Here is a 15,043-nt window from a genome sequence, read left to right on the forward strand (position 1 = left end):
TTTTCGGACTTCATCAAGATACAAAGCTTCTACACAGGAAAGGAAACAGTCAACAAAACAAAGAAGCAACCCATGGAATGGGAGAAGATATTTGCAAATGACACTAGAGATAAAGGGCTGATATCCAAGATCTATAAAGAACTTCTCAAACTCAACACCAAAAAACAAATAATCAAGTCAAAAAATGGGCAGAAGACATGAACAGACACTTCTCCAAAGAAGACATACAAATGGCTAACAGACACATAAAAAAATGTTCGTCATGAGCCATCAAGGAAATTCAAATCAAAACCACATTGAGATACCACCTTACACCAGTTAGGATGGAAAAAATTGACAAGGTAAGAAACAACAAATGTTGGAGCGGTTGGAGAGAAAGGGGAACCCTCTTACACTGTTGGTGGGAATGCAAGTTGGTACAGCCATTTTGGAAAACAGTGGAGGTTCCTCAAAAAATTAAAAATAGAGCTACCCTAGGACCCAGCAATTGCACTCCTGGGTATTTACCCCAAAGACACAGATGTAGTGACAAGAAGGGTCATATGCACTCCAAAGTTCATAGCAGCAATGTCCGCAGTAGCCAAACTGTGGAAAGAGCCGAGATGCCCTTCAACAGATGAATGGATAAAGAAGATGTGGTCCATATATACAATCAAATATTACTCAGCCATCAGAAAGGATGAATACCGAACTTTTACATCAACATGGATGGGACTGGAGGAGATTATGCTAAGTGAAATAAGTCAAGCAGAGAAAGTCAATTATCATATGGTTTCACTTATTTGTGGAACATAAGGAATAGCATGGTGGACATTAGAAGAAGGAAGGGAAAAATGAAGGGGGTATATCGGAGGGAGAGATGAACCATGAGAAACTATGGACTCCAAGAAACAAACTGAGGGTTCTAGAGGGGAGGGGGGAGGGGGGATGGGTTAGCCTGGTGATGGTTATTAAGGAGGGCACGTACTGCATGGAGCACTGGGTGTTATACGAAAACAATGAATATTGGAACACTACATCAAAAACAAATGTACTGTATGGTGACTAACATAACATAATAATAATAAAAAAAGAAGAATGTGTTTCTTAGAATTATCTTTAGAGTTTATTGAGAGCGGGATTGTGAGAACTAGGGTTTCTTACTGTGTCTGTCAAACTCACTTAAAAGTGACTGCTCTCCACATTTGAAATCTATACTTTTTTTTTTAACATTAACTAGTTTTGTGATATATTTTAAGCAACAAATATTGTGAATTTTCAATTTTTTTTCTTCTCTAAAAGTGCACATTCAACCTTCATCAAATTTCCTTTGCTTCAGAAAGGCTGAAAATGGGCCAAATATGAGGAAAAAAATACAATATGCTATCATCATCAAAACGTAATATCTATATTGAAACCTAACCCACAATGGAAATATAAAAAAAAAAAAAAAAAAGAAAAAAGAAAAAAAAAGGATAAAAAAGGAAAAGTTGGTCATCTACCAGTTATTTTAAGCAATTTTTGGGCAGGTGAAAACAATATCTATTGTTTGATTTTTTTTTTTTTTTTTTTCAGGAAAGTATTCCCCTTATCACTTTGGAAAGAAGAATCATTTTGCTTATTCCTTGCCTAAATTGAAATCATATGACCTATGGATGCATGGATATACATTTTATTTCTTCTTGTTAAATGCTGATCTCCCAGAAAGTGCAAAAGAGTCTAATTACAATATTGGGAAAGGGAAAAGCCTGCTGTGGATAGTGTGAAACCTACTTTATTTTGTGGAATTACTGAAGCGGCCACACCATACCAAATATTTTGTCCCATTTAGTTTAAGTGAAAAGAGCAAGACAAATGCACCCAATCTTCTTCATTGCAAATGTAGGCCAGGCAAGCTCTTCATTGCTTCATCCAAGCTTTTCATGGAGGTTCCTATCATTTAACGGTATTCCTAGACTTTGGGCTTTAAACACATAAAGCTTTCTACAGCAAAACTGACATTTTGGATGACTTCACTGATTAATCATTCCAACTGAGCTCATCTCAAGGGCTCATGTCTTTAAACGATTATAATCTTGTAATTCTTTCCAAAAGGACAGTAATCCTCCTTAGGACATGATTATTAACATGCCCTTTTTAATAGCCCATGGCAAAAAATATGATGTAACCCTGACATTATTTTGGATTTCTTGGTGACTAAAATGAAAATGAAAATTTTTGATGTTTTATGTTAATATCCTATGTATCCTCACTAAATTTGGTATGGTTCGGTGTAGTACCAAAAGTACATATTCCATTTCAAAGTAAAAGAGAGAAAAGGATCTTATTCAGTGCCTTTTGTTATGCCATTGGATGTAAAGAGTTAACAGTGTTACCCTCTTTTGTCTTGTGTGCAAAAGATAGTGGATGCTTGGATAAAGAAGATGTGGTATATATATATACAATTGAATATTATGCAGCCATCAAAAATAAAATCTTGCCATTTGCAACGATGTGGATGGAACTAGAGGGTATGATGCTAAGCGAAATAAGTCAATCAGAGAAAAACAAGTATCATATGATCTCACTGATATGAGTAATTTGAGAAACAAGACAGAAGACCATAGGGGAAGGGAGGGAAAATGAAACAAGAGGAAACCAGAGAGAGAGACAAACCATAAGAGACTCAATCTCAGGAAACAAACTGAAGGTTGCTGGAGTGGTGGGGGGTGGGACGGATGGGGTGGCTGAAGGATGGACATTGGGGAGGGTATGTACTATGGTGAGCCCTGTGAATTGTGTAAGACTGTTGAATCACAGACCTGTACCCCTGAAACAAATAATACATTATATGTTAATATAAAATAATTAAAAAAAAGATAGCAGATGCTTTGGGTATTTGGAGCACACCTGGTTTTCATGCAAATAAAATGTGTAATTTGGACTATCAAATGAATAATTAATGTCAAATTAATTCAAGACACTTTCTAAAAAAAAAATCACATGTGAAATTCCTTGCTTTCTCTAGGAAATGCTGAAACAGGCATTCTTATTCTGAGTCTCCCTGCCCCCCACCCCAGGAAGTTCTTTATCTCAGAGATAAAGAAAGAGCTTATGCTGATTTCTCCTAGGAAAACAAAACAAAGTAAAACATCATATTTGCTATTTGTTTTTTAGAATTCATCCGCTAGTGTAAAATGCAGGTTTTGTGATATACTGTAACTTTAGCTGACATAGTGCTTTCCAGAAGAGGGCTATTCCCTGTGATAGAATCACAAGGATTTAAAGAAATATCCATGTCAGAGTATTTGCCCATAGCTGAAATATTAACAACAATCTCTTAAGATAAGCAAAAGGAGTTATCTTGTCATACCCTGGGCTATATAAAATCTCAAATCTTGAAGCAATGTCTAGGTTTAATCCCTGGCTTTCAGGGAATGGGTTGGGCTGTTGTTTGACCAGTTTTGCTGTTGAGTAATTCTGCTTTGCTTGTGTCTGTAGACACATGTCCTATTTTTCAGATAAACCATGTTTATCTTAAATGTTCCTCCTCCCCTGGATGTTCTCTCTCTCCCTAAGAAGACATGAGGATAGTCAAGATTTCTTTCAAAGTATTTAAGGAGAATGTGAACAAATAAGAGCTTAGAATGGAATTCTATGGATTTAAATGCCAGCATTTTAAAATAAATATTAAAACCAATTAAAAGATAAAATGGGAATGGGAAAACTTACGTGAACTTAAAAGTTACAAACAGGTGTTGTGAGGATAAATATCTTAACTCCTAGGAAGTGATATAAATTGTACATGTTTAGTCATACCAAAATAACAATTTTGGGAATAATATACATATATACATACATATATATATATATATATATATATATATATATATATATATAGTGTGTATATAAATATATACCAAACCCAAATATTGGTAGGTCAATCACATTGCACTTTTTTTTTAAGATTTTATTTATTTACTTGACAAAGAGAGAGAGAGGGAGAGCACAAGTAGGCAGAGAAGCAAGCAGAGGGTGAGGGAGAAGCAGCCTTCCTGCCGAGCGGGGAGCCTGATGCGGGGCTCGATTCCAGGACCCTGGGATCATGACCTGAGCCAAAGGCAGACGCTTAATAACTGAGCCACCCAGGCGCCCCTATCACATTGCACTTTTGAGTGAGTATCTTTTTTAAAACCATTGAAGCAATAAAAAAAAAAAAAATGTTCTTGATGTCTTTCATGCCTGATTCGCTCAGATATGTAATAAATCACTAGGGGATCTACGTTCCAACCTACCCCCAAAGCTAATGATCTTTTCCTTTCCACTTGGGAACTATGCCATCAAATAACCACAGGGTGAGGTAATCTCCATTGATAGCTCTCTAAGGGGTACTATAGTGCATAGTATATATATTCTATATTTATATCTATAGCTTTAATTCCAGTTGTCATAGACTGTCTTTTGAGTGACCTAGGAAAGACACTTAGAAGATTTCATTTCTTTTTCAAAGACAGCAGTTTTGGTGGGCTCTTTGCACTTTTATCCTCCCCATGTTTTCCAGTAATGCTGGTCCTACTGCCCCTACCACCCCCACCACCATCACCCCATATAAACCTTTTTTAAAATCTTTCAATGTTAAATACCTAGTCATTGCAGGAAAAGTCTACCCTATTTCCAGAGAAGGGGTTTCACTTTAAATATTTCACCCTATTTCTCCATGCACTCTGAAATCCAGCTCCTGGCCAGGCTTTAGGCAGACGAATACCAGTGCTGCTCTGGGTCCTGCCCCGTAGATTCTGAGAGAAGACCAGCCTCTCTCCATGCAGCCAGTGAAGAAGAGACCTTCAAATCCAGGTCAGTCCCCATCAGTGGACACTACAGGATTGCTGGTGCCTACTGTTAGGTTCTCCTCTTAGATAAGCATATCTTCAAAAGCTATTTTTATTTTCCTTAAACACCACACTAATCTCAAATCTTAAAAAAGATATTTCTCCTATACTAAGGATTTGGCCTTGTCCTTTAAGTAAGTTAGATAGGTATTTGAGCAGCAGCTTTCAGTAACTACCTTGGCAAAACCCACTCCAAATGGTAATGTTTTCCTTTGGGGATCTCAAAAAGAGTAGTTTGGTATTGTTTAAATTCCTTTTGTGACTCCTAATCATTCTCTGATATAAAGAGGGAGAATTATTCAAAGTTAGCACAATATTAAGTAAACAAAATATTCAAACATGTTGTTACTAAATGCAAGAATAAAGACAAACCGTTCTGAATGTGTGGCAATATGTTATGGATAATCCTTCTTTGAATAGTTTCTGATCACATTTTGGATTACATACCCAGCTATTCTTTATCTTCTCATAAATTTTGTCTGAATTGAAATAACTACGTCCACTTGTAATCCCAGCTCACGGGGAACATCATTGAAAGTAACTAAACACTTCAAACTTCTACATACTTTCTTGTCATTCTTGTTAAACAAGGTCAACCAAATAGTTTAAATTTTAGCAAATGGATTTGTATATTGCCTTCATCTTTGCATTGTCCTTTTTTTCTCTTAAAACTGTTAATTATATTTATATATATATATAAACATGCAAAAATAAACAGAAATATATCATAAACCTATTTAACCAACAAGCAGAGTTTATTAATTGCAATATTTTATGGTATTTGTGTGAGATTTTCTTAGGAAATAAAATATGAGGCCTACTCTATTCAATTCGTCACTTTTATTGGAGGCAACTATTATCTAGAAGCATACACACAAATACACACACACACACATATATGTGTATATACATATAATCTTGTCAAATTAAAAAGAATATTTTTATAGCATACAAATGTCTCAAAAATACTACAGATTATTTTTTGTGGGTTTCTAAAATGTACATAAGTTATTCATATTGTTTGTATCATATTGCCCCTTGTTTTTTTCCCTTAGTATTTATCACTTCAATATTTATACTGAATATATATTCCATATATATATAAATATATATTCCAAGAACTAATTAATCAATTTTAAAGGCTATATATTATATATACATTACTATACAATATATAATATTATATATTACTGTATATTACCACATGTGCAGTGACAGGACTAATGACCCCAGAGACTCAAGTTACCTAACAAACAGGTTAATGGAAGGGATGAAGATGAAACCCAACTCTAGTTTCCATGGGTCCCAGCGTCCTCAACATTTCTTAGTGCTGGTTTGGTTTCCTTATATTCTAGAGGCATCTTTTAAAACTGGATTCTCGTGTTATTATGCAATCAAAGAATCTATTTTATATTTATTTATTCTGTTACATTTACTGTGATTACTGTTATCTTTGATTTTTTTCTAACATGTTAGTATTTTCTGCTTACGTTTTTTTTCTTAGCTTCATTTTTCTCCATTACTGTTTTTCTTGAATCAGTTAAGTTTTATTCAGTTTATTTTGTTTCCTTTATTGGTTTAGTTGTAATTCTGTTATATTGTTTAAGAGTTAGCATTGCATTATCTCATGCATACTTCAATTAAAATGCCTCTAGCTTGTTATTAATACGGCATGCATTGCACATGAGAACAATACATACAGACTTTAGAATGATTTACTACTGTCTATTCTCTCATTTCACTTTTGATTTCTCCTTGTGTTTGGTGTTCTGCAGTTTGATTATCCTATGAGTGGATGGGTGCTCATTCCTTTCTAGTTACCCTGTTTAGGAATCACTCTGAAATTTGGTGTGATATGCAGGGTTTTTTGTCTGAATTCCATAAGAAATCATAATCATTGTCTCTTTGAATATTTTTTTTTCCTCATTCTCTCCATGCTCTCTTCACAAATAGGTTACATTTTTATATTTTTTTTAACTTATCATCTTTTTACATCTCTAAATTGAACTTAAAGTTGTTTTTCTAGGTCAGTACTCTCATTCATCAATTATGTCTTCAGCAAGCTCTAATCTGTGGCTTAAGATTTTCACTGTTTTTTTTTTTTTTTTCTCTTAGCAATTTTATTAGTTGTATTTTCTAAAACATTCTTCCTTTATTGTATATATTATTATTGCTTTCATCATAGTAAATATTTAACCAGTGCCAAATGCTTTTTTGCATCTATTGAGATTATCATATGGATTTTCTTTGCTAGTTTGTTGATGTGGTAAATTATATAGTTTGATTTTCAAATGTTAAACCATGCTCTATGGGAAAACTTCTCCACTTTGTTATGATGTATTATACTTTTAACATATTTTAAATTTAGTTTGTAATATTCAAGAGTTTTGTGTCTGTGAGATATAATGTCTATGAGACATTATGTTCTGTGTGTTTCTTTTACTGCGATGATTTTCTGGTTCTGGTGTCAAGGTAACCCCAGCATCATAAAATGAGTTAAGAATGTGGAAGGGCTTATGCAGAATTGGCATTATTTTCTTCTTATCCTTTTAGTCAAGTTTGCTACTGAACCTATCTGAGTTTGAAGTTTGTTTCATGGGAAGCTTTCAACTATGAATATGATTTTTAGGTACATCTGAAGTTACAGATATTATAATTTTTTTCATGATTAAGCTTCAGCATATCATGCCTTAAAAGAATATTCCGTGTCACCTAATTTGTAAAAATAACTGGCATTAAAAGTCTTACAGCACTATTCTTTCTATCTCTATTGGTTCATTAATGACATTTTCCTGATAATAGTAATTCAGATCTCCTATTGATTGATTGTTTGATCAAATGTTTGTGAGAAAAGTCCAAAAGTTGACCAGCTCTGTTTAAAATAAACAAACAAACAAAAAAAACCCTTTATTTAATTTCATTTATTTTTACTATAACTTTTCTGTTTTCCATTTCATTGATTATTGCTTTTATCCTTATTCCCTGTGTACTGCTTCCTTTGGGTTTAACTTGCTTTACCTCTAGCTTCTTAATAAGTTCAGGTCTTTAGAGTCATTGAAACGCAATCACCAGGGCGCCTGCGTGGCTTAGTCAGTTAAGCATCCCACTCTTTATTTCAGCTCAGGTCATGATCTCAGGGTCATAATCTCAGGGTTGTCAGATTGAGCCCTGTGCTGGGCTCTGCTGGGGGAGCAGCCTGCTTAAGATTCTTCCTCCCCCTTCTGCCTCTTCCCCCTCTAAAAAAAAAAAAAAAAAGTGAGAGAGATACACAATTACCAAAGATGCCAATAAGAGATGAAAAGATGCCAATAAGAAATAACTTGCATATCCATATATTTACTAATGAAATTAATTTTGTAACTGAAATCATCCCACAAAGACAACTGCAGGCCCACATCGATAGATGGCTTATACATGAATGTTCACTGCAGTTTTATATGTAATATCCATAAGTTGGAAATAATCCAAATGCCCATCATCAGGTGAATGGATAAATAAACTGTAGTATATCCATACAATGGAATGCCATTCAGCAATTAAAAGTAATGGATAATTGATACACAGTATGGCATGGATAAATTTCAAAATATTTATTCTGAGTGAAAAAATCCAGACAAGAGTAAGTACATATGATCTGATTCCATTTATATGAGGCTCTAAAAAAATACAAACTGAAGTACAGTGACAGAAAACCAATCCCTGGGAAGGAATTACAAAGGGACATGAAGAAACCCCTGTGGGTAATGTATAATGTAGATAATCAATTATTTTGATTTTCATGATGGTTTCCATGTGTGTGTACACAGGGGAAAACTTAACCAAATTGTATATTTTAAATGCATATGGTTTTAATTTTGTGCCAATTGTATTTCAATAAAACTTTAAAAAGAGAAAGAAAAAATTTAGGCTCCTTACAAGAAAATGAATTTCTATACATAAGTTTGTCTTGATTATGCATTGGCATTTCTTTCTCCATCTTCAAAACAGCAGGAAAAATAGTCATTCTGACTTGCTTATGTAAGTTGTGAAGATCAAATGGCATAATATGTAAAAATGCTTTGAAAATGTGAAGTGCTGCAGAACCATAAATTATTATAAATGATCTGGTTAGATTTAAGCATTACATTTCATGATGGGCTGCATTTACATAGTGTGTGCGTGTGTGTGTGTGTGTGTGTGTGTGTGTGTGTGTGTTGGAAGTGGCTGTTGGGATTGTTTTAACTTTTTCTCTCTTCCTTTTGTTCCTGGTCTTGCCATTTCTTGTAAACTTAATGATGTTTCACACTCCCTCCCTAGCTCTTTTCAGCCTGTTGGCAGCAACTCCTGTCTGTATTTCACAGAAGGTTCTGAATCCTTCCTTGCAGGTGCTTTGCTTTAGTGAGAAACACAAAAAGGTAACTTAAATGGGGGAAAACATAGCAGCTAGTACTTTCTTTGATCCCTTGGGATAAGGGAATGAACGAGACATGATGGAATTGGCATGCAGGTAATATTTTAAAGGGTGGCAGCCTGAATGAGGTAGCATGACCATCTGGTAGATGTAGCACAGCATCAGATGTCCAAAAATTTGATTTTTTTTACTAACTTTGTTATTCCTCTGGCCTCAGAGTTTCCTTCAGCTTCCATACAGGGATGAATGTTTCCAAATTCCCAAATTGGTATTGTATAAAAACTCAAAGATCAATGTTTACTTTATTGGAGCCGGGAAGGATGGCTGTGAGAAAAATGAATTAACATTTTTTTTCTAGCTGTTACTATGGTCTGCATACAGTAAGTATTTTTGCTTCTATTTGGAATTGAATTCCAATACCGGCTGGAAAAAAAAAAAAAAAATGTTAGTTTCCTTCCCTCAGGAGCTCTCCTTCTTAGCTTCTATAAAGTAAAAATCTTTCGTTGAGCCTTACAAACATATGCACAAAACATACAAACACTACTGATACACACAAGCGTACATTAATGTCACTAGTGGCCTTGGGTTGAAATATTCCCAGAAGAATATTGGAAATAAGATAGTATGAAATAACTAGACAGGAATGGGGCAATAGCCATGATCAGATGCATATCCCCTCAAGAGCAGCCAACGAGTTTCTTGCTAGAGTTGGAGTTGATAGAGCTCCCTATCTACATATCTGTAGTAGTCTGCTTCTCCTTAGAATTTAGAGGAAGAGCTGATATCCTTTTTTAAATCTCTGGGCTTATTGACCAGTGTTAAGGTTTATCTTGGTGACAATTCATAGCTGAAAATTAAGTGTCCGTGTATTTCGTATTGTAAAGTCAAGCAAATCTCCTCCTTACTGCTATGCTAGATAAAGCACCTCCAGGTTTGGGGAGAGGTAGCATTCCTGCAGTCTGCACGGCCAACTCCTTGTCCTCTGCCTTCCCGCGAACAGAATGAAGAAGAAGGTGGTGGGGGTTGCTTGGTACCTTAGGGGAGAGATGAGGTCATAAAAATGGAGACCATTTCTTTCTCCTTCCCTCAGCCTTTAACTTGTGGGTGTAGAAGGGGATATATCTAATCTGCTCACCTCAAATTTGAGAGTGCCTTAAATCCTTGTGAAACTGGAAGGGTCAGCATTTTATTTCCTATCTGGTTGTTTCTGAGTCACCTCAAAGCTGTCAGAACAAGAAGAAGCGAGGAAGAGGGCAGAGCAGCGTAGCAAAGGGCAAATACTGCTCACCGGAGTTTTCTGAAGAGCCAAATCTATGTGTTCTGTGGGCTCAGGGAAGTGAAAAAAAGGAGCTGAAAGCAGGGCCTGGCTGTTAGCCTTCCCATCCCCACCCAAGACTGTCCAGTGCAACAAAGACTGAAGAGCATCATGAGGATGTACAGAGTCAGCCTGGCGTTAGTTAAGGGAAGCAGCCACATTTCTCCTGCATGATCTCTAATATTAAGCCTGTGGTAAGAATCTGCTCGGTCCCCTGTGACCACAAAACAGATTCTAAAATAGAGAAGAGAGGTAGCCACCATAAAAGTAGGTCAGACTTTGATACCCAGCATTTGGAGTCAGCAGGGCGATAACCACAGATAGTAATACAGCTTCCCACACCCACCCAGGAACCTTTATGCATTTAAGTGGGTCTCCTCATACATGCAGCCTCTGGGGCAATAAGAAAGAAGGTAGAAAGAAAGTTTCTTTATAAGGTTACTTTTTCAAAAAGTAACCTTATATAGTACAGCCTGAGCTAAGCAAGGCAGGGAAGCTTTGATTATTCAAAGAGGACAAGACTTGAACAGGAAATAACTCTAAAAAATATTGAAGATACCCAGAAAAAAAAACAGGTATTAATTGAGACCTTTGGGTTGCCTGTCATCTTCAGTCACTTCTCATTATTGTAAAGAAAATGGAAGAGTGGGATGCTGGAAAGTAAAGTTGTTATTCACATTTACAAAATCTATATCTCCATTAACTCCACTAAGTTGACATTATTAAAGAAACCAAATAAAATGAATATCACACAAACAGCACAGACGCAACATTTCCGCATTTAGGTGTATTCGTTGCCTTTCACTGTTCTTCCTTCTGTGTTCCTTATTTCAGTAAGTTGTGTTACTGTCCATATGGTTGATTGAGGAAGAAACCTTTTCCTCTTTGACTACCGTTTTAGTTAGTTCGGGCTGCTGTAACAAAGAACCACAGATTTGAGTGTCTTACAAACAGTAGACATTTATTACTCCTCGTTGTGGTGGCTGGAAGTCTGAGGTCAGGTTGCCAGCCTGGGCAGCTTCTGGCTAGGATGTGCTGTCTGATGTGCGGGGAGCTGCCTTCTTGTATCCTCATGTGGTAGAGAGCCAGCCGAGAGAGCTCTTTCTGGTCTCCTTGATGAGCGTACCAATCCCATTCATCAGGGCTCTACCCTCATGGTCTAATCATCACCTTCATACCACCACATTGGGGATTCGGATTTCAACATCAACATTTGGAGAGGGGGGTATGTTTATGGGGGAATGTTTATACAAACATTCATTTCCTAACAACCAGTCCCATCCAACTATCACTGTGTCTGTCAGTTTTTCCTCCTAAACATCTCTCGAGTGTATTTACTTCTGCTCACTCGTCCCCTTTGCCATTACCTTAGCTCAGGCTTGTCATTTCTCACCTGGTTGTCTCGAGGGCCTCGTAACTGGCTCCCTGCCACGAGGGTGAAAGTAATCTTTTTAAAGCATTATGTGATCACTCAACAGCACCACCATCCCCCCGTAACAGTCTGCATTCTGCAGTTACAGTTAGTCTCTTTGTTGCCTTCGAGATGAGTTTTAAACTCACAGGTAATGTCAAAGATGAGCTCGCAGATGAACTTCAAAGATAATTTACAAAGTCCTTCATGGTCCATCTGCTAGTTAATCTCCCTTCCTTTTGTCTTTTCCATCACACTCTAGCTCAGTGGCCTGAAAACCATGCCCCAAAGAATGCCAGACCTCTGCAAAGCACTTCCAGAGGCTATTGAATGTGTGTGTGCTGCCTGTGTGTCTTTGTATCTTGTGAGTTTGTGTTGAAGGGTGCTGAAGCCTTGGGGCAGAACCAGACTTCAGGATTGCTTCACAACCTCACATTCAATCAGACTAGCTACCTATGTGGGAAAGGGAGAGAGTTCACAGGAGGATTTCTTTAAAGAAAGAGTCCCACAGCTTCATAACTATTCAAACAAAACAAAAACCACTTTTAAGACACTACTCTGCCATACGGATCTATTAACAGTGTCTTGGACATACCATTACACTTTCTTTTAGCAGGTCCATTAACTTTCAAATAATTTCATTCTGGAAGACTCCTATACGTTTCTTTGCTCTTTCATCAATTAGTCACTCAGGTAATTCCCACTGATTTTTCAGCTGTCTGTCCAGAAGCCATATATGTTTGGGAAGACTTTACTGAGTTTACAACTGTCTTTGCTTTCATTATTTTTTTAAAGCATTGATCAGGGTTGGGCGCCTGGGTGGCTCAGTTGGTTAAGCGACTGCCTTCGGCTCAGGTCATGATCCTGGAGTCCCGGGATCGAGACCCACTTCGGGCTCCCTGCTCAGCAGGGAGTCTGCTTCTCCCTCTGACCCTCCCCCCTCTTGTGCTCTCTCTCTCTCTCTCATTCTCTCTCTCTCTCAAATAAATAAATAAAATCTTAAAAAAAAAAAAAGCATTCATCGGGGTTGATCATAATTATCTATTTGTGTCCCAGACGGGATGGTCTCTGAAGCCAGGCATTCTGCAGATCTCATCATACCATTCAGAGATCCTAAAGGACATCTATTTATTTTCAATAAACTCTGAATAGAAAAGTTCTATTAGTCAAAGCGAGTCTTGGAAAGAGGGGGGAGATTCATTTACTCCAACAATTTTCTCCCAAATGCAAACTCAAATGACACTGTTTTGAAGAAATAAGCGGGCAAAAACTGTATTTGCTACTAAAGCAGTCCTCGTCTTTTGCTTTTCCTTTCTGAGGAAGTTTTTAAATTTTTTCTGTTATGTTTCACTGCCCACTCCTATAGTCTTCTTTCTGTTTCCGTATTTGAGTCTTCCGAATTGCTGGGTGCTTTTTTGCAAGTATTTTTTGCTAAAGAAAATCTTTAGTGAATAAATTATGACATTCATTTGCTTGATGGAAAATACCTCAAAGCCCTATAAATAAAGAATGCTTATTTGTTTACTTAATTTATCTTATTCCTATCTCCTTGGCAAAAATATACTTTTCAATATTTTTAATAAAGTATCAGATGCTTCACCTTCATTTGAAAACCTATTTAAATATTTTTCTTATAGATTTATGACAAATATGTAAGTAAGACCAATAAGCAGACCTAAGATAATGTGATTTCAGTGACAACAGAGTAAAAATAAATGAGGATCACTGCAGAAGCTTTTGTTTTTGAATAGAACTCCATTTACACAGAGACATGAAATTATGAGCAATTAAAATTCAAGCATGCTTGAATTGAAAGGAACTTTTATAAGGCAGCCAAAGTAAAGGAATGGCAGGTGACCTTTTATGTATTCCTGGGGGGGAAAAAAAAGAAAATAAATGGTGAAATAATTACAGAAAGCTGCATTTAATGAAAATGATTTTGAATTATTTTTTTTTCAGGAAATAAAAAAATTACATTTCTGGGTCTCTTATTAGAATGACCCAATTTATTAAAATTATCTACTTGCATTTAAAGAAAGTATCAATCAGCAAAGGCCCTGGTATTTTGGGTTTTTTGTCCTATATTAGGGCTTTTCAATCTGTAGAGCCTAATAAATCAAAACACCTTCAGTTATGCAGCAGTCTCCAGGCAGAACCTCATTCACATACCAGGTCCACTCCCAGAGGCATGTGACCTTGAACATGTGACCTTGAACAGTTTGTATTTTCTCTCTGACCCCTATATCTGTCCACCGACAAATAAAGGTGAAAATCCCTACCTCCCATGTTCCTTTGTGTTTGGAAAGCAGTAATGCCTGCAGCATACCAAACACAGAGCCTGACACACAGCACACCTCAGTGGGGATTGACACTTCTCAGAAAGATGTCGCCATTCAAGGCGGTGAATTGCTGCGTGTTGTTTTCAGGTTGGAGCAGTTTGAATTGTGGCTGTGATGGAACAGGCTCGGGTGAGCAGGAAGAGGAGATAGAGTCGTGCAAATGGTTATTTGTATATATGGGATATTCACATTTCCTAACTTGGAGAGGGACTGAGCCCTGCAAGTGAACAAGAGTACCCATAAATAGAGATTTTTTTCTAGTTGACAGGCTGCTGATAAAACAGCTTTTACTCTAATATGAGAAGCAAGTTAAGCAAACATATGATTGAAGCTGCAGTGTGAAAAGGAATGCAAAGAGGATGCTTGTGACGGGGAGAGGGCTGTAAGTGTGATGGTACTAGCTTTCATTGAACTCCATATATACTACATATATAGTATGTATAAATAGAATATATATGTGTCTGTATAGAATATATATGTGTATATGCAAATATATGCATACATAGTCACACACATCTCTCTATTATGTGTTGACCAATCTATCTATCCACCTAGAACCCTTAGGATAGTACAAGGCCCATAGTGGAGAATTAAATGAGGAAACTGATTAAATGATTATATAGCATAATAAAGAGTGGGACTTCAAGAATGATTATCCCTGCAGAAACTGTATGGATAGGTAAAGGAAACATCCTGGGGCTTAAATTTTGAATATTTAAACACACACACACACACACACAC

Source organism: Phoca vitulina, unplaced genomic scaffold, assembly GCF_004348235.1.
Source record: "Phoca vitulina isolate PV1807 unplaced genomic scaffold, GSC_HSeal_1.0 scaffold67, whole genome shotgun sequence".
Lineage (NCBI taxonomy): Eukaryota > Metazoa > Chordata > Mammalia > Carnivora > Phocidae > Phoca > Phoca vitulina.